The 22,979-nt window shown below is 47.0% G+C and overlaps 1 long non-coding RNA gene across 3 annotated transcripts in view; it reads right to left on the bottom strand.

The window, feature by feature from the left end:
* Positions 1-22,979, bottom strand: part of LOC137142945 (uncharacterized) — a 56,455-nt gene that overhangs the window by 5,676 nt on the left and 27,800 nt on the right. For 2 of the 3 annotated variants that reach the window (XR_010917054.1, XR_010917053.1), the window contains exon 2: positions 3,648-3,758. This is a non-coding gene — a long non-coding RNA (uncharacterized lncRNA). Of the gene's footprint in view, positions 1-2,443; positions 2,595-3,647; positions 3,759-22,979 lie in introns of those variants that run through there. The other variant, XR_010917052.1, reaches the window with a different exon arrangement.

Here is a 22,979-nt window from a genome sequence, read left to right as displayed (position 1 = left end):
GTGTGAACCCTCCCTTCTACCAACTGTGACTTCACTTTCCTTGCTGATCAAACACCATGTGCAAATAGCCCAGAATTCACCTAAAATCTGCTGTTTCCAAGAACACTGCTGTCAGCCTGCTCCATCTTGAACAGGATGGGGATGCAGGGAGGAAATAATGGAAGAAGAGAAGAGGAAACTCCTTTCTCTTTTCCAACAGTCAAGGAAGAGATGGGAGAGGGATGTGGAAATGGAAATATCCTTTCCTGGTGTGTTCTGAAGGATAAGCAGTAAACTCCTGCACTGTCCTGGCATTCTCCTTCAACATCCTAGCATCGGCTGAAGTGGGGGAGGGGAAGTTACCCCCATCTCAGCCTCCCCTAGAAAGTGGGTATCAGTTACTGACACACTGCACTGTCCTCATTCCATCCATTAAACTTTTGGCATTAATGGATTCCCTATTGACCTTGCCCCAGCACAGCCATAAAAACCAGAGCTGCACGCAGTAGCATCCTAACCTGCCCACATAAATCTCAGCCACCCTATTCATTAATTACAGCCCAGCGATAGTTTGGGCTGTTAGTTCTGGAGAGTAACTTCATTTATTTCCACATTAACACTTTACAGCAGTGGAGTTCTTAGTACTGCTCCATTACTTGCCTACTTAATCCATCATTGCAACCTAGGGCAGCGGGAGATGCAGCATTGCCCGTGTATTTGTGGGAAGATGACATATCAAGTGTAATGTAATTAAAGTTCCCAGGCAAAACGATTTGTTAACCTGCAGTTAACAGTTTTTTCCTGATAGAAATTTACAACCTTAAGATATCATCATTTTCTCAATAAATACAAAAAGGAAGAAACTCTGGAAATTCAAAGTTAAAATTCTACTTAAACTTTAAACAAACATTAGCAAGTATCAAAGTGGAAGATAAAATCACCTAAACAACCTTAACTCTGTCCCTGTCCTCTACTGATTCTATACCTTTGGCCAGATTTTCAAGAGTTCAGCACATTGTGTGCTAAATTTTTTTCAAAGTCTCGCCATAACTATCACAATAGGAACTGCTGAGCACTGAGCACTTGAAAGTCCGGCCCTGAGCTCTTTTAAAAATAAATCTGGGGCCAAGAATGTAAGATAGACACATCTGGATGAAGGAAGATTTGATAGACACTTCAAAAATTCTTAGCTCCATTTTGTTGGCATAGTTAGCTTGTGCAATCAAGGAGATCTAGAGTACATACTTCTATAATAGCTACTTGGGCTTCTGGCTCCCCTGCTATGAAAGCTAACTATTCTAATCTTTGGTCTAGCACCGTAAGGGCCAGATTTTCTGAAGCACTTATGCCTAGCTTTTCAGAACAATCAGTTTTCCACTTTCACTGAAAATAATCTATTTTACTAGAAACGAGGTGCCACATAAATAAAGATAAAACTTGCAAGGCAGAGAGCTAAGATTTGTTGGGGAAAAGGAAAATACTTTAAAAAGTTGGTCTAAGACTCTGCTGACAGAAGGGCTACTTAAATGAGACTTGAATGTTCTTTCAGTAGAAGCAGGGCTGTCAGAGCTGTGGACAGAAGCCTTCTAAACAACCAGGCTGCAGAGTGAAATTTCCACACCCCCTCCCCCAGATGATCCCTTGTAGAAGGGATTAAATGCCTAGATGTGGGGGAGGAACCATCACGAGAAGGCAGCCAGCCATTCACTGTGTGACATTGGGAGTGAAATATCAATATTTTCTTCTGTGCTCTGTAAATCCACAGCTAACAAGGCTGCGCTGACAGAGGTGGGCTTTAATAACGGCGACAGCACAGCCAGTTGGTCACCATGATTAGACAGACATTGAATTACTTTCACCATCCTGCACCCGAGCCCCCAGCACGGAAATCTATCGCAGGTACGAATGGAAAGCATCTGTATGCTGTGCAGGTTGTTTTTCCAAATCCCCACGCCTTTGTTCCATGCTGCTCGGACTCATTTTATTTTGCTGTTGATTAAACAACCCCTGCATGAAGCTCAACATCCCAACCTGTAGCAACTGAAGAGTGGGAGACGATTGGTTTCAGCTCCTGCAGGAAGTTTGCCACAGCCCCGTGAGTGTAAGTTTGGAGTGGCTTTAGACAAGGCTGGTGCATAGCTGAAGGATACCAAAGCATTTTGCGCACTCTTGAGATTTCCAGTATTCTGCTCAGACAAGAAATGCCATGAGCATAGAACCAGATGCAGAAAGACAGGCTAAGTAACACAAAACCCCAGAATAATGGGGATGGTACATAACTAGCCAACTGCAATGACTTATTTTCCAAGTACAGTACCTTTATATTTCTAAACCCTCTTGATGTGTTCAGAGCTATATAGTCACATACAACTACTGCAGCCTGTTACAAAGGAGGCACACACTGTGCTCTCCTAAAGGCCAGTTTAGACTGAAAGGACGTGTTTTGTTTTTTTTGTAATATAAGAATAATTCAAGTGATCGGGATGGAATTGTAAAACAGAAGCATCACACTTCAATAGCTACAAGTACACAGCATTGCCAACTCTTACAATATTTGAGGATTTAAAGCTCCAGCTCCTAGAATCAGATGATTGCATGAGAATCTCAACTTTCATCTTAAAAAAAAAAAAAAAAAAAAAAAAAAAAAAAAAAAGGTTTCAAATCCTCACGGTTGCGGAACAGAGCTTGAAAATGTGACTTCAGCAGACTCAGAAACCAGGAAGCAAATAACACTTCGACCCCAACATTTAGTACTTTTAACACCTCATTATTTTAAAGTCAATCTTATGATCGGGGGAGAGATTGACTCACAATCGTGGAATGCTTGCATTTGACAATATTGGGGATATACACCCTATAGGGAGATCATACATATGCTATTTACTTTGATTATAAATCCTTTGGATGAGGAAGTGTCTTTTTGGTCTGTGTCTGTACAGCACCGCACAATGGGGTCCCAGCATACAAATAACATTCGAACCTGCAAGAGGATTTGATTGGCCTGGTGGGGAGTTTTTGTTTTTTGACTCAAGACTCTACCCTGTAAATCAATCACAGTGAACCAATGCCCAAGCATGGTGCAAATGGATCTCCAGTGCTGCTGGAGATGACAGCCTTTGGATTAGACACAAAGCAGAACACAGAGCCTTTAAAGATGCCAAGGCATTATTCTCAGGTATAGGGATGCTGATGCTGGTATCCCAGCTAAATTCCAAGTCAGGAAGTTATATTCTGCCTACCTAAGTTCTTCTGCAATTTCAAACAGGCATAGCACTGAACTTCACTTCCTGTCTTACAATGCTCTGGTGCTGCTGCTATAGGCCCTATCTAAACTAGAAAAAAATGGGGGTGTTTTAAAACATATTAGCTAACACATTTTAGTAAACTCATTTGTAAACGCCCGTAAAAGTATATTTCTTGGTCATGGTTAACCCACCCACTACATACTAGGTCAGGGAAAAACACATCATAATTAATGTATTAAACAAGATTTCATACTAGTCCTTAGCAAACCATATTTTGCTAAAGAAAACAGACTCCCAGTGCATCTGAGATCACTCAGGCAATGTCCACTGGCCCCCTATGTACATAGTTTTCAGGAGACCCCAATGCATCATTGACCAGATTGTCTCTGTAGCTCCCCTTGTGCCAATCAGGGCATAACTTACCCAGCTGCAGGTTTCTGTTGGTAGGTCATGATCTCTGTAAGGTCCAAGGTAGTGGTGCTTTCACTCCAGCCAAGGCACATGTCAGTTCTTCCCCTTCTACAGTATTGAGGCCTAAAGAAAACAAGGAATAAACGCACAACTCAGAACAGAGTTGGCCAACAAACCCACAGAGGGACCCCACCCTTCTATTCAAGGCTTGTTTCCAAACAGTCTGTGTTCCCAACAATCCCCCAAAGCCTGGTCGTCCCTTCTAGCAGGAGCTCATCTGGCCAGCAGGCTATCTTTATACCTGGGCTACAACCAAGCTTCTCTCTCATCAAGAGGAGCAGAGCTCTGCTCTGCTTCCTGGTCAGCCCTGAACTGGGCTAGATCTCCTACTTTGAACTCCCCTCTCCACACCCAACATTTGCTGCAGGTGTAGCGAAGCGAGGCCAGCTGGGTCCACAGGATCTTACTAACCCTCCCTTGGCCAGTTTGGGGCCTATATCTTCCCCATCATAACTCCTTTCTTTTGACAGGCAGCATTAGTCCGAGCCCCCCTCCTCCCAAGCATCCCCTGCCATGAGTGCCTCTAGGGCCAGTGAGTTCTCCCACCAAGAATGTGTATCTTGGTTGCTGTTGACAGGGAATGAGATCATAGTTACAAGTTCTATATCACCTGGATGGAATTTCCCCCTACAGGCTCTTTGACGGAGGTCAGGAAGGGACCTGACCTCCGTCCAGGGGAGCGCATTTAAAAGACCAATAGGCTCCAGCAGATTTTGTTCAAAAAGCAAGTAAATAGGCACGAAGCCCCCTGATAGCCATCTGGATCAGGAATTATCTAAGGGCCTGCTCCTGCATCACTGAAGTCAATGTGAGTATTGCCACTTGGAGTTCAAGCTAGCTTGTGTCCAACCCAGTGCAGGCACACTAGGGTTGGAAAGAGAACCCAAGGAAAATTGGTATGCTCACAGTGCGGAGTTTGCCTCCTTCAGGGCTTGACAAATCTACATGAGAGCAGCCTTCCTAAGGGCCAGCAGATGAGCTCTGGAGCCCTGATTCTGGAAAGCACTTTAAGGAATATGCTTAAGTACTACTGAGTTCAATGGGACAGAAACACATGCTGAGTAGAGAGGCTTCCCTGAACTGGGCAGGGAGCTGGGTCTTGTTTACAGCTCAGCCAGTGATGTGCTGAACTGCCTGGCAAGCCCTTGGAATGCAGAATGCCTTGTCCACAAATTTCCTCACAAGTAGCAGACCCGGTAAAAACGCCGCGAGCAAGACATTCTCTGTCAAAATGTAATCATTGCATGAGCCAATCACATGGCCCCATGTTCATCTCACAATACTTTTCACATCACGTGTATTGGACAGAAAACCCACGAGTGGACAAACACCGCAGTGGGAAAGGAAATGGATAAATTAAACATTTATACATTGATAAACTGTGAAAACAAAAACAAAACAAAAAAAGCCAGCTCTGCCTGTGTCAGACATTTTGAAAAAATCCACAAGCGAGTCCTTTTCAACTCTCAAACTGCACGAATCACTTTGCTAGTGGGACCTGGAAAGAACGTTTGACTCCACCGAAGAGTAAAATACTTTTTTTAATACAAAAGAATCATTTAAAATGTTTAACTCAATCTAATTAATAGATTGACTTGGAAATTCTCCGACATTATCTGGTGCTCAGAAAAAAAGTGCTGCCCATCTGAGGAGGGGATAGCATTTCTTATTCACACGTGATGGAGAGATTTAATCCCTGCTTGATGTGCAAATTTCAGTGCAGCTTTTGGAGCCGCTCTGGCACCTCCACAGCACCCTACCCAGGAGCCCTCTCAGCTGTGAGACACGGAATGATCAGCCTCACTACACAAAGGGGAAACTGAAGCAAATGGAAACTTTTTTTCCCCAAAAGTGCTCAGCACCCAGCATCTCCTATTGTGGCACTCACAGCCAGAGTGTCACAAGGGTGCAGCACTCAATGTCCTGAGCTCTTTGGAAAATCTGGCCCGGGTCACACAGGAACCTGGTGTCAGAACCATTCAGAACCCAGATATCCCAGTTCCCAGGCCTGTGTTTTACCAAGTCCTGTTAACATAGACCTATTTAAAGAATCCATTTTTCATATTGTTTAACGTGCACTGCGTTTGTTATTTAATTTCTTGGCCTCCATTGAATTATTATATTTAAATGTCTCATCTCGTTTTACTCCTTCCTTTTTATAGTGTGGTAATCCAAGTCCCTGGGTATGGTAGAATAATCTTGTATTTACTGTATTTTGAAATCAACAGAATGAGTGAGATCCTCAGCTGGTGCATACTGATATAGCTCCCTTGACTTCAAATACTTGAGCTATGCTGCTTTACACCAGTGGAGGATTTGGCCTGATAGTTTTAGAAAAGACGACACATTTTCTAAGCATCAAACCAAAAAATATATATTGCAATGAAGGCCTGTTAAATGAAACGAATAAACTAGCACAACACCCAGGAGTTCTGAACTAAAATCCCTTGCACAAAAATGAACATCTAAAATGAAAAATGGAGTTAATCCCAGATTTCACTACTGAAAGCCCTTAACCAAACTTGGAGAGGGAACTCCACACAAATTAAGTTTCAACCAACTATTTTTTTTAGACTATTTCTTTTTCCCTTCTGTGAAATCCCATTGACAATGGTGAGGTTACCCAGAATGTATCATTCTTTGACATCACCCAGACCATTTGAATTTTCCTCCATTAGAGAATATGGATTTTCTCCCAGAGGTCTTGTCCAATCCTCCATCTGCTTCTGCTCTGCAATGACACTTATTGTTCAGTTTCAGGGCAGTGCTCATAGTCCTGCCTGAAGCATTCAAAAATCATGAGATTTTGAAGATACTAAATGGTGGGCTCTTTTTATTTACCTGCTGGCTATTGAGACTTTAGGGGTCAGGTCTTCTAGCTTTTCTGAGCAACCATGAGCGCTAGAAACGTAATTTACACCTATGAAGAAGCTGTCAAAGAGAGAGGAAGGGTCAGATGGCATTCATAGCTGTTTAGGCCAATGTGTATGGGAGATAGCTGCAGGAGAAGTGGCTTATGCACCTAAATGGAAATATACTTATTACTCAGATTTTTTTAATCAGATTTTAAGTTTCCCTCTTTGCCACATTTGCTTCCCCTACTCCAATCCCTCTAAACCTCAAGAATCCTCATATGGTCCCTTGAAGAGGAGCCGCGTTAGTGTAGGGTGACTTCACCAATTCCTCTCGGTACGTATACAGGGAAAATTAAAGGAGAAGTCAAGCAGAGCATGCTGGTGTCCAGGCTAAAGACAGGCCTGGACCAGATCTCCACATGCGAACATTACCCAAAGCTAACTCCAATCTTCAGAAGGCCTCTGCCTCTACCTGGGGGACATTTCAGATCCAGATTCTGACCTCAATTGTTTGGGAAAGAGCTGGTGCCATCAGAAAGCAGAGACCTAACCTCACGAATCTATATGTTCAGGGAATGGGAAGGGAAAGAAGCGTATCTGAAGGCAAGCAAGGGAGAGAGATGGCATGTGCCACTTACATCCATCCCAGCAATAAAGCAGTTGCCTTTTGAGTGACCCTGACAAGCGCTACCAGTTGCCTTGGCCTGGAAAAGCAGCAATTTATTAAGGTTTAATCCCATTTACTGAATCAGTAACCTTTACTGAGTCTCTACAGCTGGCTGTGGCCGGTGAGAAAAAATCAATGGCAGGCAGCCTGGGCGTTAACTCGAGCAAGTCATCCTCTCTGACAGGTTCAAGGTCACCCCTACAGCAGTGGGTGACCTCAAGTGATTCAGTAGCAGCTGCTTGTAAAAGCTTTTAGCCAGAGAGGAGCATTTTTTAGGGGCCTGTTGCAAAGGCTAGGAGGGAGAGACAGCGTCAGGGGAGAGTTATAGCTTTTTCTGGAAGGTGGCATGTGGGGAATGGATAGTCTGATGCCACTGGATAAGAAATTAATTTCCAGCTCATCATCAAAAGCATGCAGCAGCTGCCCTTAGAAACACATTTAAAAACCTCTAATTTAAAAAAGATGCAGCAGGGGAGATAGGGTTCACTCCATTAAAGTGCTGGTGGGGGGCGGGGTGAGCTGTGGAAAAAGGAGAGGAAATAACCATGAAGAACTGGGGTCAGCTAGAACAAACAGCTTCAGACTGAAAAATCTGGTCTGCAAATCAAGGTGACTCCAAATGAGGGCAGAGTTTTCCTGATGCAACCAAGGACCCACTAACTATCAGCATTTGTGCTTATTACCATGGTAACCAAGGCCTTGTCTACACTGGGGATTTTTTGCTGTGGTGTAGCTACTCTGCTCTAATGTAAAGAGTGACTTGTGCCTGTGTGGCTTGCCTTGGTTTGAGGCCATCCGCTAATGCAAGTCACTTTTTACACCAGTGAAGGCTGGCAACACCTTTGTCCTAGAACAGAACCATTGGTGCAATAATCCCCTGTGGATCCAAGTAGCTAGTTTGAGCCATATCCACAGAGGGGTTTGAAAGTCAGGACCAAGGCCTGAAGCCTGACTCAATATTTAATAGGGAACTGTGTAAGGCAAGAAGCACCAAGGGGATGTGCTCCCAGCACCCTGTGAAGCAACAGGATCCTAGAAGTCAAGATGTAGCCAAAATGTCAAAGGGATGGTGTGTTTCCAAGTCTGTGGAAGATCTTTAAGAAAAGGAAGGAGTTTCATTCTGAAACAGGCAGGAAACGGGTGAAGATTTCCAAAGATGGGGGTGATTGATTTAATTACTGAATGTTATTTTTAAGGAATTTTATTTACAAATGGTCTCAGATCAAACCCTTAGATCAGAATGCCCCCAAACTCTGAGGAACCTAAGGTCTGGAGTAGAGCTGTGAGAAGAACCGATTTTTCAGTTCATCAGCTGAACCAAAAGAATATTTTGTTTGACCCAAAACTGAATGTTTCATGAGTTTTAGGCTTTTGTTTAGAATTTTACTTCAATTATATCCAATTAATAATAAATAATAATAAAACGGAGGGGCTTTGCAGGAGGGAAGGGGGTACAACCAAAACAATTTGGGAAATTTGACACAAATTCTTGTCAATCTGCATTTTTTGGCGAAAAGTCGTATCTAAAAATTTTCCCCAGCCTTAGCGTGAAGCAGAACTTTAGGGCCAATGCCCAATTATTCTGTGAGTGCTTGCTCACTCATTCGCTCCATTCTGAATGTAGGTGTGTGTACGCACCACATGCACTGGTGCCTGAAGATTTTCCCCTCGCGGTACCCATAGGGCCAGCTTCAGGCTTGCTGGTGGTCGCAGCAGCAAATGAGCGAAACGGGCAAGGGCAAATGAGCTCTATGCCGAAGAATAAAGCGGCAAAAAAGATGGACTTATTTGGACGTAAAATGTATTCAACGGCAAGCTTGCAGATGAGGGTAGCTAACCAGCCGGCATTGCTGGGGCACTACCACCTTAACATATGGCAATCACTTGAGAAATTTACCGATTCCCTTCCACAGCACCCAAACCAGGAGTTTGAGGCCATCCTGGAGGAAGATAGGACTGTGGCCAGGGCTTCCCTACAGGCGGCTTCAGATGCGGCAGATTTAGCAGCACGGGCAATGGCCTCCACGGTGTCTGTGAGGAAGGCCTCATGGCTCCAGTCATCTGGTCTCTCGACGGAGGTACAGCACTCCATCCAGGACCTCCCGTTTGATGGCACTGCTCTGTTTGCAGACCAAACGGACTCCAGGCTGCATAGTCTAAAGGACTCTAAGGCCACGCTGTGATCTTTGGGCCTTTATGCCCCATCCTCATCAAGAAAGCACTTCAGGCCTTCGCAGCTGCAGCGCTTCAGAGGACAGTCCAGGGGAGAGCCATATAGGAAGAGAAACATAGGTTACAAGCACCGCTGGGGCAATTCACCAGTATCATCCTCGAAGCCAGGCATGAGCCGCCATTCCTCAGGCAGAAAGAAAGGCTTTTGAAGGTGCGCCCAAGGACAACCGACCAGTTCATGCCCAAGATCCAGTCTCCTGCCCGTTTGCCTCCTGCCTTACCTCCTTCCTCCCAGCCTGGAGGGCGAGTATATTGAACCGCTGGGTTTTGAACATGGTGGGTACTGGCTGCACTTTTCAGTTCACTTCGATCCTACCCTTTTTCCCTGTCTCTGTTCAGGGACCCCTCTCACGAGCAACTCCTCGTCCAGGAGGTTCAAGCCCTCATACAGTTAGGGGTGGCGGAGGAGGTTCCTCACAACCTGAGGGGAAGAGGGTTCTAGTCAAGGTACTTCCTGATGCCCAAAGTGAAAGGGGGCCTGAGGCCCATATTAGACCTGAGGGCCCTGAACAAGTTCCTCAAAAGGTTAAAGTTACGCATGGTCTCCTTAGCGGCCATCATTCCCTCGCTGGATCCGGGCAACTGGTTTGCCGCCCTCGATTTAAAGGACACTTACTTCCATATTGCTATCTTCCCGGGACATAGGAGGTTCCTGCGGATTACAGGTGTGCAGTATTTCCAAATTACGGTCCTACCATTTGGCCTTTCCACTGCTCCCCGCGTTTTACCAAGCATATGGCAGTGGTAGCAGCCCACCTCAGGTGCAAGGGGGTGCAAGTCTTCCCCTACCTGGACGATTGGCTTATCAGAGGCCGCTCAGGGGAGCAGGTCTGTTGAGACGTGCAGATCGTGAGAGACACGTGCCAGTCGCGGGGCCTGTTAATAAACTAACAGAAGTTGTTATTCATGCCAGTTCAGAGAATAGAGTTTGTGGGCATGGTCCTAGACTCTGTACAAGCCAGGGTGCTGCTGCTCAATGCCAGATTCCAGGCAATGACAAAGTTTATAGCCAACCTATGGGGCCTCCCGGTTACCACGGCGAGGGTATGCCTCAGCCTACTAGGACATATGATGGCTTGTACCTACGTGGTCTGTCACATGAGGCTATGCTTGGGGCCATTCCAAATGTGGCTGGCTACGGTGTATTCCCCGTCAAGACATCCCCAGGACAGGGTGGTCACAATCTTCTCCCACATACTTATCTCTCTAGAGTGGTGGACAAACCCCAGTCAGGTACTGGCAGGAATTCCCTTTGTAGTCCCTAGGCCAACATGGTCCCTGGTCTCGGATGCCTGGGGTCTGGGATGGGGGGCCTTCCTGGGGACCAGGGAGGAGCTAAGCATGCAGATAAATGTCAAGGAGCTCAGAGCCATCAGTCTGTTCTGCGAGGTGTTTTGGTCACATCTGTCCAACAGAGTACTGAGAGTACTCACAGACAACACAGTGGCAATGTACTAAATCAACAGGCAAGGAGAAGCCAGGTCCCCAGCCCTATGCCAGGAAGCCATACGTCTCTGGGACTTTTGTGTGGAGTACAACATTACCCTAGAAGCGGTCCATCTGCCGGGGCTGAAGAATACCCCGGCAGATTGTTTGAGCAGATCCTTTTGCTCTCACCACGAGTGGTCACTGCACCAGGAGATAGCCGACTGCATCTTCCAAAGATGAGGAGTTCCTCGGGTGGACCTGTTTGCCACCAGAGAGAACAGGAAATGTGCCCGCTTCTGCTCTCTACAGGGGTCGGAGGATGGCTCCCTGATGGACACGTCTCTACTCTTGTGGTTGTGGGGGGCTCATGTATGTGTTTTCCCTGATACCGTTGGTGCACAGAGTCCTGGTGAAAGTCAAGAGAGACAAAACTCAAGTCATTCTGGTAGCCGCGGAGTGACCTTGCCAGCACTGGTTTGGGATGCTACGAGACCTCTCTGTGGCTCGGCCACGGTCTCTACCACTGCGCCTAGATCTCATCTCCCAGGACAACGGCCGGCTGCTTCACCCAGACTTAGCCTCCTTACATCTGATGGCTTGGCTGCTGCGTGGCTGAGCGGGGAAGAGTGACACTGTTCGGCCCAGGTCCAGAGAGTGCTGCTGGAAAGCAGAAAGTCTTTCACTAGAGCGTCCTACCTAGCAAAGTGGAAGCGCTTCACCTGCTGGGCGGCCGATTATAGGGTGTTGCCAACAAACTCTTCTATACAGACAATCCTGGACTACCTGCTTCATTTGAAACAGGGAGGCTTAGCCTTTTCATTGGTGAAAGTCCACCTAGTGGCAATATCGGCGTTCCACTCACCAATTCAGGGAAGATCAGTCTTCTCTCATGCAATGACTTCTAGATTCCTCAAAGGGCTGGAAGGACTCTTCCCTCAGATTAGAGAGCCAGTTCCCCAGTGGGACCTGAACCTTAGAATCATAGAATCATAGAATATTAGAATTGGAAGGGACCTCAGGAGGTCATCTAGTCCAACCCCCTGCTCAAAGCAGGACTAACCTCAGCTATATCATCCTAGCTGGGGCTTTGTCAAGCCTCAGCTTAAAAACCTCTAAAGATGGAGATTCCACCACCTCCCTAGGTAACCCATTCCAGTGCTTCACCACCCTCCTAGTGAAAAACGTTTTCCTAATATCCAACCTAGACCTCCCCAATTGCAACTTGAGACCGTTGTTCCTTCTTCAGTCATCTGCTACCACCGAGAACAGCCTAGCCCCATCCTCCCTGGAATCTCCTTTCAGGTAGTTAAAGGCTGCTATCAAATCCCCCCTCATTCTTCTCTTTTGCAGGCTAAACAAGCCCAGTTTCCTTAGCCTCTCCTCATAAGTCCTGTGCTCCAGCCCCCTAATCATTTTTGTTGCCCTCTGCTGTACTCTCTCCAACTTGTCTACATCCTTTTTGTAGTGGGGGGCCCAAAACTGGACACAATACTCTAAATGCGGCCTTACCAATGCCAAATAGAGAGGAATAATCACTTCCCGCGACCTGCTGGCAATGCCCCTCCTAATGCAGCCCAATATGCTATTAACCTTCTTGACAACCAGGGCACACTGCTGACTCATATCCAGCTTCTTATCCACTGTTACCCCCAGGTCCTTTTCTGCAGAGCTGCTGCCTAGCTCGTCGGTCCCCAGTCTATAGCTGTGCATGGGATTCTTCCTTCCTAAGTGGAGGACTCTGCACTTTTCTTTGTTGAACCTCATTAGATCTCTTTTGGCCCAATCCTCCAGTTTGTTTAGGTCCTTCTGTATCCTATCCCTACCTTCCAAGGTATCTACCACTCCCCCCAGCTTAGTGTCATCCGCAAACTTGCTGAGGGTGCAATCTAACCCATCTTCCAGACCATTAATGAAGATGTTGAAGAAAACCGGCCCCAGGACCGACCCCTGAGGCACTCCGCTTGTGACCGGTTGCCAGCTAGACATGGAGCCATTAATCACTACTCATTGAGCCCTATGCTCTAGCCAGTTCTCTATCCATTTTATAGTCCATTCATCCAACCTATACTTCTTCAACTTGCTGATAAGAATACTGTGAGAGACAGTATCAAAAGCTTTGCTAAAGTCAAGGTATATCACATCTACTGCCTTCCCTACATCCACAGAGCCAGTCACCTCATCATAGAAAGCAATCAGGTTGGTCAGGCATGACTTTCCCTTGGTGAATCCGTGTTGACTGTTCCTGATCACCTTCCTCTCTTCCAAGTGTCTTAAAATGGATTCCTTGAGGACCTGCTCCATGATTTTTCCAGGGATTGAAGTGAGGCTGACCGGTCTGTAGTTCCCTGGATCCTCTTTCCTCCCTTTTTTGAAGATGGGCACTATATTTGCTTTTTTCCAGTCCTCAGGGACCTCCCCCTGTTGCCATGAGATAATAGCCAATGGCTCTGAAATCACCTCAGCCAACTCCCTCAGCACCCTCGGGTGCATTGCATCCGGCCCCATGGACTTGTGTATGTCCAATCCTTCTAAATAGTCTTGGACCTGTTCCTTCAGCACTGCGGGATGTTCACCTCCTTCCCATTCTGTGCCACCCAGTGAAGCAGTCTGGGAGCTGATCTTGTCTGTGAAGACAGAGGCAAAAAAGGCATTGAGTACTTCAGCTTTCTCCACATCCTCTGTCACTAGGTTGCCTCCCTCATTCTCTAAGGGGCCCACACTTTCCCTAATCTTCCTCTTGTTGGCAACATACCTGTAGAAACCCTTCTTGTTCCCCTTCACATCCCTTGCTAGCTGCAACTCCATTTGTGCTTTGGCCTTCCTGATTTCATTCCTGCATGTTCGAGCAGTATTTTTATAATCCTCCCTGGTCATCTGACCAAGCTTCCACTTCTTGTAAGCTTCTTTTTTGTGTTTAAGTTCGCCAAAGACTTCTTTGTTAAGCCAAGCTGGACGCCTACCATATTTGCTATTTTTTCTGCACATCGGGATGATTTGCTCCTGTGCCCTCAATAAGGTTTCTTTAAAATACAGCAGCTCTCTTGGATTCCTTTCCCCCTCATATTAGCCTCCCAGGGAATCCTGCCCATCAGTTCCCTGAGGGATCAAAGTCCGCTTTTCTGAAGTCCATGGTCCGTATCCTGCTGTTCTCCTTTCTTCCTTTTGTCAGGATCCTGAACTCGACCATCTCATGGTCACTGCTGCCTAGGTTGCCACCCACTTATACTTCCCCTACCAAATCTTCCCTGTTTGTGAGCAGCAGGTCAAGAGAAGCACGGCCCCTAGTTGGTTGCTCCAGCACTTGCACCAGGAAATTGTCTGAGACACTATCCAAAAACTTCCTGGATTGTTTGTGCTCTGCTGTATTGCTCTTCCAGCAGATGTCAGGGTGATTGAAGTCCCCCATGAGAATCAGGTCCTGTGAACTGGAAACTTTCCCTAGCTGAGTAAAGAAAGCCTCATCTACCTCATCCTCCTGGTCTGGTGGTCTATAACAGACACCCACCATGACATCACCCTTATTATTCTTGCTTCTAAGCTTAACCCAGAGACACTCAACTGGCTTATCTCCAGTTTCATACTGGAGCTCAGAGCAATCATAGTGCTCTCTTACATACAGTGCAACTCCTCCACCCTTTCGCCCCTGTCTGTCCTTCTTGAACAGTCCTGTCTCGACTCACAGCTCCGCCTTTTGAACTGTTGGCCTCCTGCTCGCTCATACATTTGTCCTGGAAGGAGGCATTTGTGGTAGCAATCACTTCTGCTCGCAGGGTTTCGGAGATTAAGGCCCTGACCTCAGAACCACCTTATACGGTGTTTTTCAAGGATAAAGTCCAACTCCGTCCTCACCCGGCATTCCTCCCCAAGGTTGTCTCCTACTTTCATGTCAACCAGGACATCTTTTTGCCAGTATTCTGCCCTAAACCTCACTGCTCCGGTGAAGAGAGATATCTGCACGCACTCGATGTAAGGAGCACTCTGGCTTTCTACATCGATAGGACCAGATCATTCCACCACTCCATGCAGCTCTTTGTGGCAATTGGGGACAGGGTGAATGGCAAACCGGTTTCCTTGCAGCGAATATCGTCCTGGACCACAGCCTGCATTCATGCCTACTATGAAAATGCTGGGGCCGCACCTCCAGCATTCCTATCAGCTCATTTCACTAGAGCTCAGGCGTCTTTGGCGGCCTACCTGGCACACATACCTATTCAGGATATTTGTCAGGCTGCTGTCTGTGCATACCTTTGCGTCCCACTATGCCATCACACAGCAAGATCAGGACAATGCGGAATTCGGCAAAGCAGTTCTGCAATCTTCACGGTCATGAACTCCACCCACCTCCAGAGGCACAACTGGTGAGTCACCTACATTCAGAATGGACATGAGCAAGCACTCCAAGAAGAAAGAACAGCTACTTACCTCATAACTGTTGTTCTTCGAGATGTGTTGCTCATGTCCATTCCACAGCCCACCCTCTGTCCTCTCTGTTGGAGTTCTGGCAAGAAGGAACTGAGAGGGAGGGGGCCGGAAGCGCCATATATGTGAGCGCATATGCACGCTGCTGCAGAGGGCGCTAGAGCCAACCCTCCAGGTACTGCTAGGTACTGCCAGGGGAAAAACGTCTGGCACCACTGCATGTATACATGTGACACGCACACATACCTACATCCAGAATGGACATGAGCAACACATCTCGAAGAACAACAGTTACAAGGTAAGTAACCATTTTTTCTCCACTGCTCTGCACCTGGTGTGGTCATTCACAAGTGTTTGTGAGGGAGTCCAACCTCTTTTGTGTACTTCCTTGTTGGGTACCAGTCTCGCTAATGATGCTAACGCACAACCCAGTGCTCTGTTTGCTTTTCAGATTGCAGCCACAGGTTTATACATGGCTCTGCGTTCTGAAAAAATGGCTTCCTGTGAAATATTTGCCTTTACTATTACCCTCTTTGTATCCTTCCACTTTTCTAAGCTGAAACCCAGGAGACATTTCAGTGTTCTGGTCCTATCCTGAGTCTCCCTGGATTTGAGCTTTCTCTTTGTACCTTTTGGCTGAAACTGAGGCTCAGTTAGTTGAGGAATTGCTAGGGATGGCTAAAACCAGGCCTCCTATGGGCTTTCTTTGCACAACTTTGCCCAGATGCCTCGACCCTGACCTACAAAACAGCTTGGTGTGTGCCTGATGCAAAGCTGAATGAAGTCAATGGAAAATCTCCCATGAAAGCCAATGGGATTTGGATCAGGCCCTATTTCAGGCCTGTCTGCTAATGCACTCCAATTCTGAACCATGACACTCCCTAAAATTCTGCCCTTGAGTTTCTCCGATCAGTTATATCACATTGGATGGTGTCGGCAGAATGGATGAATACCGTGACAATCAGAGTCCAGACATCTCAAGGCGAGAACAGATTTAACCCCCTAAAATGAGCAGTTGAAGCAACTGATTGCATACTGTATTACTGTACTACACCAGCGTATCAAATAAGGTCTTGTAGGGATGATTTCAGTGTTCTGAATTTGACAGCCATTATGAGATCTGTATACAGACTGTGCTTATGAATCTATGTATTTATGTATATAGAAAACTGGTTTATAACCTGTACTACAACTTCAGCTACACCTCACAGCAGGGAGGGCACCTCCTAAACCAATTTTTTACATGCAACCAGGTGCAAGTACCATGGTCCAGCCCAGGAAAAGACAATGATGAACCATTAAAGTTAACTGGAAGACATCCCAACTAGAATTTCCCCACTCTGAATAAACATGCATGGAGAGGAAAAAAGGAAAAAGCCTTTTAAAAAGGAGGCTTGAAACTGAGATTTGGATCCAGAAATGGAGGAACAGTATCTAGGCAGAAAGCATCCACAAACACTTATCCCCCCTCTAGCGGGCGGCAGGAGGGAAAAGGTATGCTGGGAAACTGTTCAAAGGCAATAGCTAATTTGTATTAGAAAAGAGATTTTATCTAATCTGGAGGTGCAGAGTCTGAGGTGTTTTATTTATGTTTATTTTCTGTGTAACTGGTCTGTGTTTGCATCCCTTGCTATTTCCCCTCTGAATCTGTGCTTTTCCTCTTAAATAAACGTTTTGCTTATTTTTATCCCAAGCATGTCTGTGGTGTGCAAACTGTGTAAGTGAGCTGATAATTGGGGGGGAGGAAACTGGTTTCATGCCTTCGGGGCTGACAAACCAAAGGGGAATGGTCCAAGTGTCTGGTAATTAAGAACTCAGAAAGATGGATTTGGGGAGACCCAGGATTGGAAAGGCTGCTGGTGGCACCCTGCAAAGAGTAACTAGGTTGCTGGAAGCCTGGGTGACACCTTGTGCTTGTGGGCAGGCTACTAGTGTCTGGGAATTGAACCACCGCTGCACAGCATAAAGGTTCCCCAGGTTACAAGACAAGCGATCACTAGGGAAGCCGCTTGTCTGGTTTAAAGCCGGTCCTAGTTTTGTGGAGCACTGTCCCACTCCAATATAGGCTGAGCATCAGACATGGCTTTGTCCAGTGAAAATGAGAGGAGGATACTATGGGTGCAGGATGATGCGGGTGGGGCGTGGCTGTGGGGAAGCACTTCTGTGAGGTGTGATGATGGGCAGGGGCAGGCTCACATAGGAAGGCCCAAGCAGGTGGGGGCAGGCTCACACCCCTGGTATTCTGGAGATGCATAAGTGGTCACCCTTCCACTGTCAGTTGAGTGATGCCCAAAATGTCACATATTACCCCATGGTGAGCTGGCTGAGAGTCAAACCCAGGTGACAGCTTTGGTGTACAAACCCACCTTCCCTTTCCCTATCTGCAATGCACTTGGAGAGGTGCCCACGCTTTGATGAACTGTTATATTCTGCACTTTGCATCCTGCTTTGTTTATGGGGAGCTTGGGAGATTTGTGGGCTGGGTGATGAATTATATGAAGGAATACAAACATTTTTTATTGTTGTGGGTGATGAGTGCTTGAGTCCTGTGGACATCTGGAGGAATTATTTGCAGGAAATTAACACCGTTTGTCGATTGCATGATAAACTCCTGGATGTGAAATGAATGATGTGAAGAAACTGGTTGGGGACGGTCATTATCCCCGATGAAGAAAAGCCCCTCCACTTGGTTGTAAGGTCCCCATGATATATGGGGCTGCAGAATGAAAAGTCCCTGAGCGCTTTGGAATTGAACAAACCAATATAACTAGGGGCATAAGCAATCTGCCACATTAAATTCCAAAGCGTTAATAATTGTCCCTGGCTTGTGATCGCCTACATTTTTGGATACATTTGCTCTGGCTGCTTCACAGGGCATGAGTTAACTCTTTCCTTACCCTTGCCCTAGGATTTCATGGGGCATGAAACGCAATTTCAGGATATCAAGCATTCAGAATAGGGGGGATGCTATGGGGCCGTTTTCTCTCTCTACATTCTATGGACCGTGTCTCTATATGGGGTATGGATTCTAACCCTAAAAGTTGAGGTCATTATGTGTAAATGTAGATTGGGTAGGCAGAGTCTCTCTTTAAAAATCTACTCCCCATGTGTCTGGCTGCATTTGGGCAGACGATGAGCCACTAAGCCATGGGAGAAGGGCTGTGGGCCAAATTTTCAAAGTCACCCATCAGCTGCTTTACACATTAAAGGTCTTCCACTAGTCACTCAGCATCCACCTCCACACCACTGCAAAGGAGCCGTTCAAGCTCCTAGGACAATAGTGTCCCCCCCCCCGAGAGAGAGAGACAGAAAGAGAGAGAGAGAGCCTAGCTCTAGGCTCCACAAACTCCCTGCTGTTGCAGCCGGTGGCTTTTTTTCTAAGCAGAGATTGCTGATATTCAGAGGAAGGAGGGGCTGGTAGCATTGGACTGAACGCAGGAGATCTGTGTTTAGCACGGTCACTGCTGTTCTCTGTGCCTTAGTTCCCACCTCTTAAAAGCAAAAAATCTTGTCTTGAATTGCTGTTGGACTTGTGCTCCTAAATCCTTTGGGTGATTTTGCAAATCTTCCCTTTAAAACGTCCTTGAACCTCAGTTCCCCATCTCTACGGGGAGGAGAATAGCACTTCCTTGCCTCACAGCTGCTGGAAGGAATTCATGGATGGTAGGCACTCTGATACTACTGCAATGGGGGCCCTCTAGCTACTTAATAACAGAGATCAGGAAACAAAAATGCAGAACAGGTTTTGTACCCCAGTTTGGTGCCAAGCAGGCAACCCTACAGAAAGAGACGGCTAAGATGGAGGTTCTCACACTATGGTCCATGAAGAGCTGGCTGGTCACAAGGTGCTGGTTCTCTTTGGAGCTGGCTGCTCAGTAACATTGTAAACAACTAAAAATGTATTGAACATTTTTCTTATAATGGACCCGATTCTCAAAAGGTAGCTAGGTACTTAACTCCCATTAATTTCAACGGGAGTTCGGCGCAAAAATACTTTTGAGGATGTAGGCCCCAGTGCTCTGCTGGTACAACTCCATCAAAGCCAGTTGAATTTCACCAGCAGCAACGGCGTGCCATCTACCTACGCTAGGCAAGCATTGTACACCTCGTATGCCCCACTGGCTGTGTGTTGTCCAGCTGGTGGCCTGAGGGCTGGGGATTATTCCATCTGGCCCCAATGGAAGACATCACTTTGTAGAACAAACCTCCACCCAGCATGACCTTGTGTGCACCATACATGAGGACATGCCACATGGAGGACACCCTTCTGGACTGCCTAAGGCATGCTGGTGAGTTGTCGTAACTCTCAGCACACCACTGACCTGCCAAGTTTTTATGGAGGCAATTGCTGTAAGGTTGTCAAGGGCATATTAAGTGTTGGTGAACTAGAGGGGAAGTGATCCCTCCAGCCATTCTTGAATGGGAGAAGGCGTTAGGACACATTTGCTGATAGCCTGATGCTCCCTTGCCACTCCTGTCTCCATAGTGAGGTGAGGAAATTAACACCATAAGAAAGTGTGAGCACCCATAAGAGGTGTCACTGGGCGTCTCTTCACTACTGTGTTTGTACTGCAATCCCAGGATCACTGTCGATATAAGAAAAAAAAATGAGCTTCTGAAAGTCCAAGTAAAGGAGCGAATGCTCTGGGGTTGTCAATGATGTCCTAATATGCTTAGCTAAAGAAACATATTGATCCCAATTGCCTGGCATTGCACTTGATAAGGGCTAGTGACATTTCCAAGGGGAGACACAATGCATTCAAGTCAATTACAGGCATCAGAGGCATCGCGCTGAGAGGACGCACTCACCTCCGAGGAGCGCCAGCAGAGAATATGAATTGAATTAAGCTTTTTTATATGCGGAGAAACAAATATTTTAATGGCCTGCGACTTAGGAAGAGACGCCCAGGGCCGTCAGCGGCACATCAGCAGCGTCTAGACCAAGGAGCTTTCAGTGGCAAAGCTAGAAATCACAGAGCTGCAGCAACCTGACTTGAGCGCCTAATGAATGGAATTGCTTCCCACGTACCACCAGTAGGACTTTACATTCCAAGAAGGGAAAGCAACATGTCAATGAAAGCCAGCCACAGTATCCCAGAGTTCCCACCACTGGAGTTTATAATGAGTTTGGCTGCTGTTCTACCATTTGCTATATAGTGCATATATGACACTAAGGCACGGAAGCCCCAGCTGCAATCACGGCCCACACGGTGCTAGGCGCTGTATGTACACATCATAAAAAAATCCCTGCCCAAAGACCCTACACTCCGATAAAGCAAGCTGACATGTTACAGAAAGGAAACTGAGGCACAGAGAGGCTAAATGACTTGCCCAAAGTCACGCATGGAATTTGAGGCAGAGCCAGAAACAGGATCCAGAACCCCTGTCCAGAGCCTTAATCACAAGGCCATCCTCTGTAATCGAGATTAGAGAGACATGGTCACAGAATTTGCCTCCACTCCCATGATAGGTTTTTGTAACCAGTAGGCCAGGTCCTCAGCTAGTGTAAATCAGTATACTCATTCACATCAATGAAGCAATGCTGGTTTTCACCCGCTAAGGATCTGGCCCCTGGTTTGCTTTCACGATTGTTACACATTTCTATAAGAACAGGGTTTGTATGTGGGGATGAACCCCCCATGTGAAGTTAGGACGCAATCCTTTACCGTCTTCCCCCTGAGGCTGTCTTTGACACCTCTGCCATGAAGGCGTATGATATGACTGCCCATGGCGGTGGTGGGGAGGGCTCTGGATCTGGCACAAGCAAAAGTGACACCACAGGGTGCAGGGCCTCAGAGAACCTGCCGGCTTTTTTAATCCAAAACACACACTGCTTGTGGTAGGGCATGAGAACTAACTAGGGAAAAGGACCACACGAATTTCACTGGGGGAAGTGCAGTTTAGATCCACGCCTTCCCAAAGTTCAGAGAGGTTGGGATCTGGCCCCATCTCAAGCACAAGTGGTAAAAAATGGAGCTAAGGGCTGTTTCGCACCTTGCAGAGGCATTGCCCCTGGAGAAGCTGGGGGTAAGACATCACCAATCCCAGCTGTTCCTTTTTTTACTCCAGCAGTAGACAGAGCTGGGGGTGTCAGTCAGGCCTGATTTCCAGAGGTGCTGAGCACCCACCGCTCCCATGGGCAAGCCTGGTATGGTGAGCACTGAGCTCTTCAGAAAATCAGACCCATAGTGAAGGCATTCCCTGTCCCAGGGAGCTTACCGTGTAAAAGGAGGTGGTGTCACAGGTGAGAATCAGGCTGGAACAGCAGCACCAGCAGGCTTGGGGGACAGGGTGATTAAAAGCAGGCAATGAGACACAGTGATAAGTGGCTGTCTAGCAAGCTGGCTATTTCTTCCTCTTATTTTTCCCTTGTACCTTCGTGACACTGTCGTTTTGCCTGGCCTGTCCTGTGGGAACAAAGGGAGGTTCAGTCTCCCCTTGGGGGTGCTAGTTTGGGACCTGCTGCCTCTTCTGACCATATCCAGGAGTAGCCCTGCCTGTAGAAAGCGAGATGACAGATGGGGGAGCTCTGATTGGCTGGCACCATTACTATGTCCTACACAGAGGCCCTCGTTTCAGAGGATGCTCTACAGAGACCACAGCCTTTGGCACAGGCTATGCCATGTGCTGGGGATGGGGCCCAGGAATTTATCATCTGCCTCACCGCGACTTCAAGCCCTGAAAGATGGGCTCCTCCCAACTCTCCCACTCCAGCCCTGTCACAGTGATCCCATCAATCATGAATCAGCCAGGGAGAAGGGCGCCAGGTTTTCAGGTAGGGCTTTGCACTCAACAACAGGAGTGCTGGACCTCCTTCATTCACAAGGACATCTCTCCAATGTCTCACACACACACACTGCACAAACAAAGAAAGGGGAAACCACGAATGTTTCCTCCCAGATTTCCCCTGCTGTTCAAGCCCCCCCATCATAATGGAAGTGTTCCTAAAAGAACTGCTCTAGGAATGGTTTTGGGGAAGCTCTGTGGCCACCTGTGTTATAGAGGTAGGACTAGATGATCCCCGTAGTCCCTTCTGGCCTTGGACTCTGCGAGTATCATAGCTCTTCAATATATAGCTCTTCAATCTCAGCTTCACATGGCCCCATCCCTATGGGGCTGGGGAAACCAAAGCACCTTGTCACAGTAGCTGTTAAAGATTTTGTTTTACGGAAGTGGGGCCCTGCTAGAACTGAATGCAGCCAAGCACTCTGCTTGGAGAGAGATGATCTCTTGGCTAAGGCGCTGGGACTCAGGAGATCAGAGCAATATCCTGGGCTCTAGCAGGCCAGGTGCTTCATGCTGCCTCAGTACCCTTTCTTCCTTTCCTCCGCACCATGTCTGTCTTGTCTATTTAGAATGCAAGGTATTCAGGGCAGGGTTGGTCTTTAGCTACGTGCATGCACAGCACCTAGCACAGTGGGATTACTCGGTGCTATTGCAACACAATATGGCCACATTCAGGTTCTCCTTGCTTTGCACATCGTGTTGTCGCCGACGCTGGTGTACCAGCCTGCCATTCTGACCTGGCAGCACTAGACACTCACTTTCCACAGGGATAAAGGACAACTCCAGGGGCTACGCACTACAGTCCAGAACACTGCAGCTTGCCTGCAGCTCTATCAGCCTGAGTCTAGCAAACACTTGTTCTCTGGTGGCTTTCCTTACACCGGAGAGTTGCAGTTT

Source organism: Emydura macquarii, unplaced genomic scaffold (genome assembly GCF_026122565.2).
Source record: "Emydura macquarii macquarii isolate MOO-44397 ecotype Brisbane River unplaced genomic scaffold, CSIRO-AGI_Emac_v2 contig_3287, whole genome shotgun sequence".
Lineage (NCBI taxonomy): Eukaryota > Metazoa > Chordata > Testudines > Chelidae > Emydura > Emydura macquarii.
The sequence above is the reverse complement of the archived record's forward strand: the minus strand, read 5'-3'. Positions and strand labels throughout refer to the sequence as shown.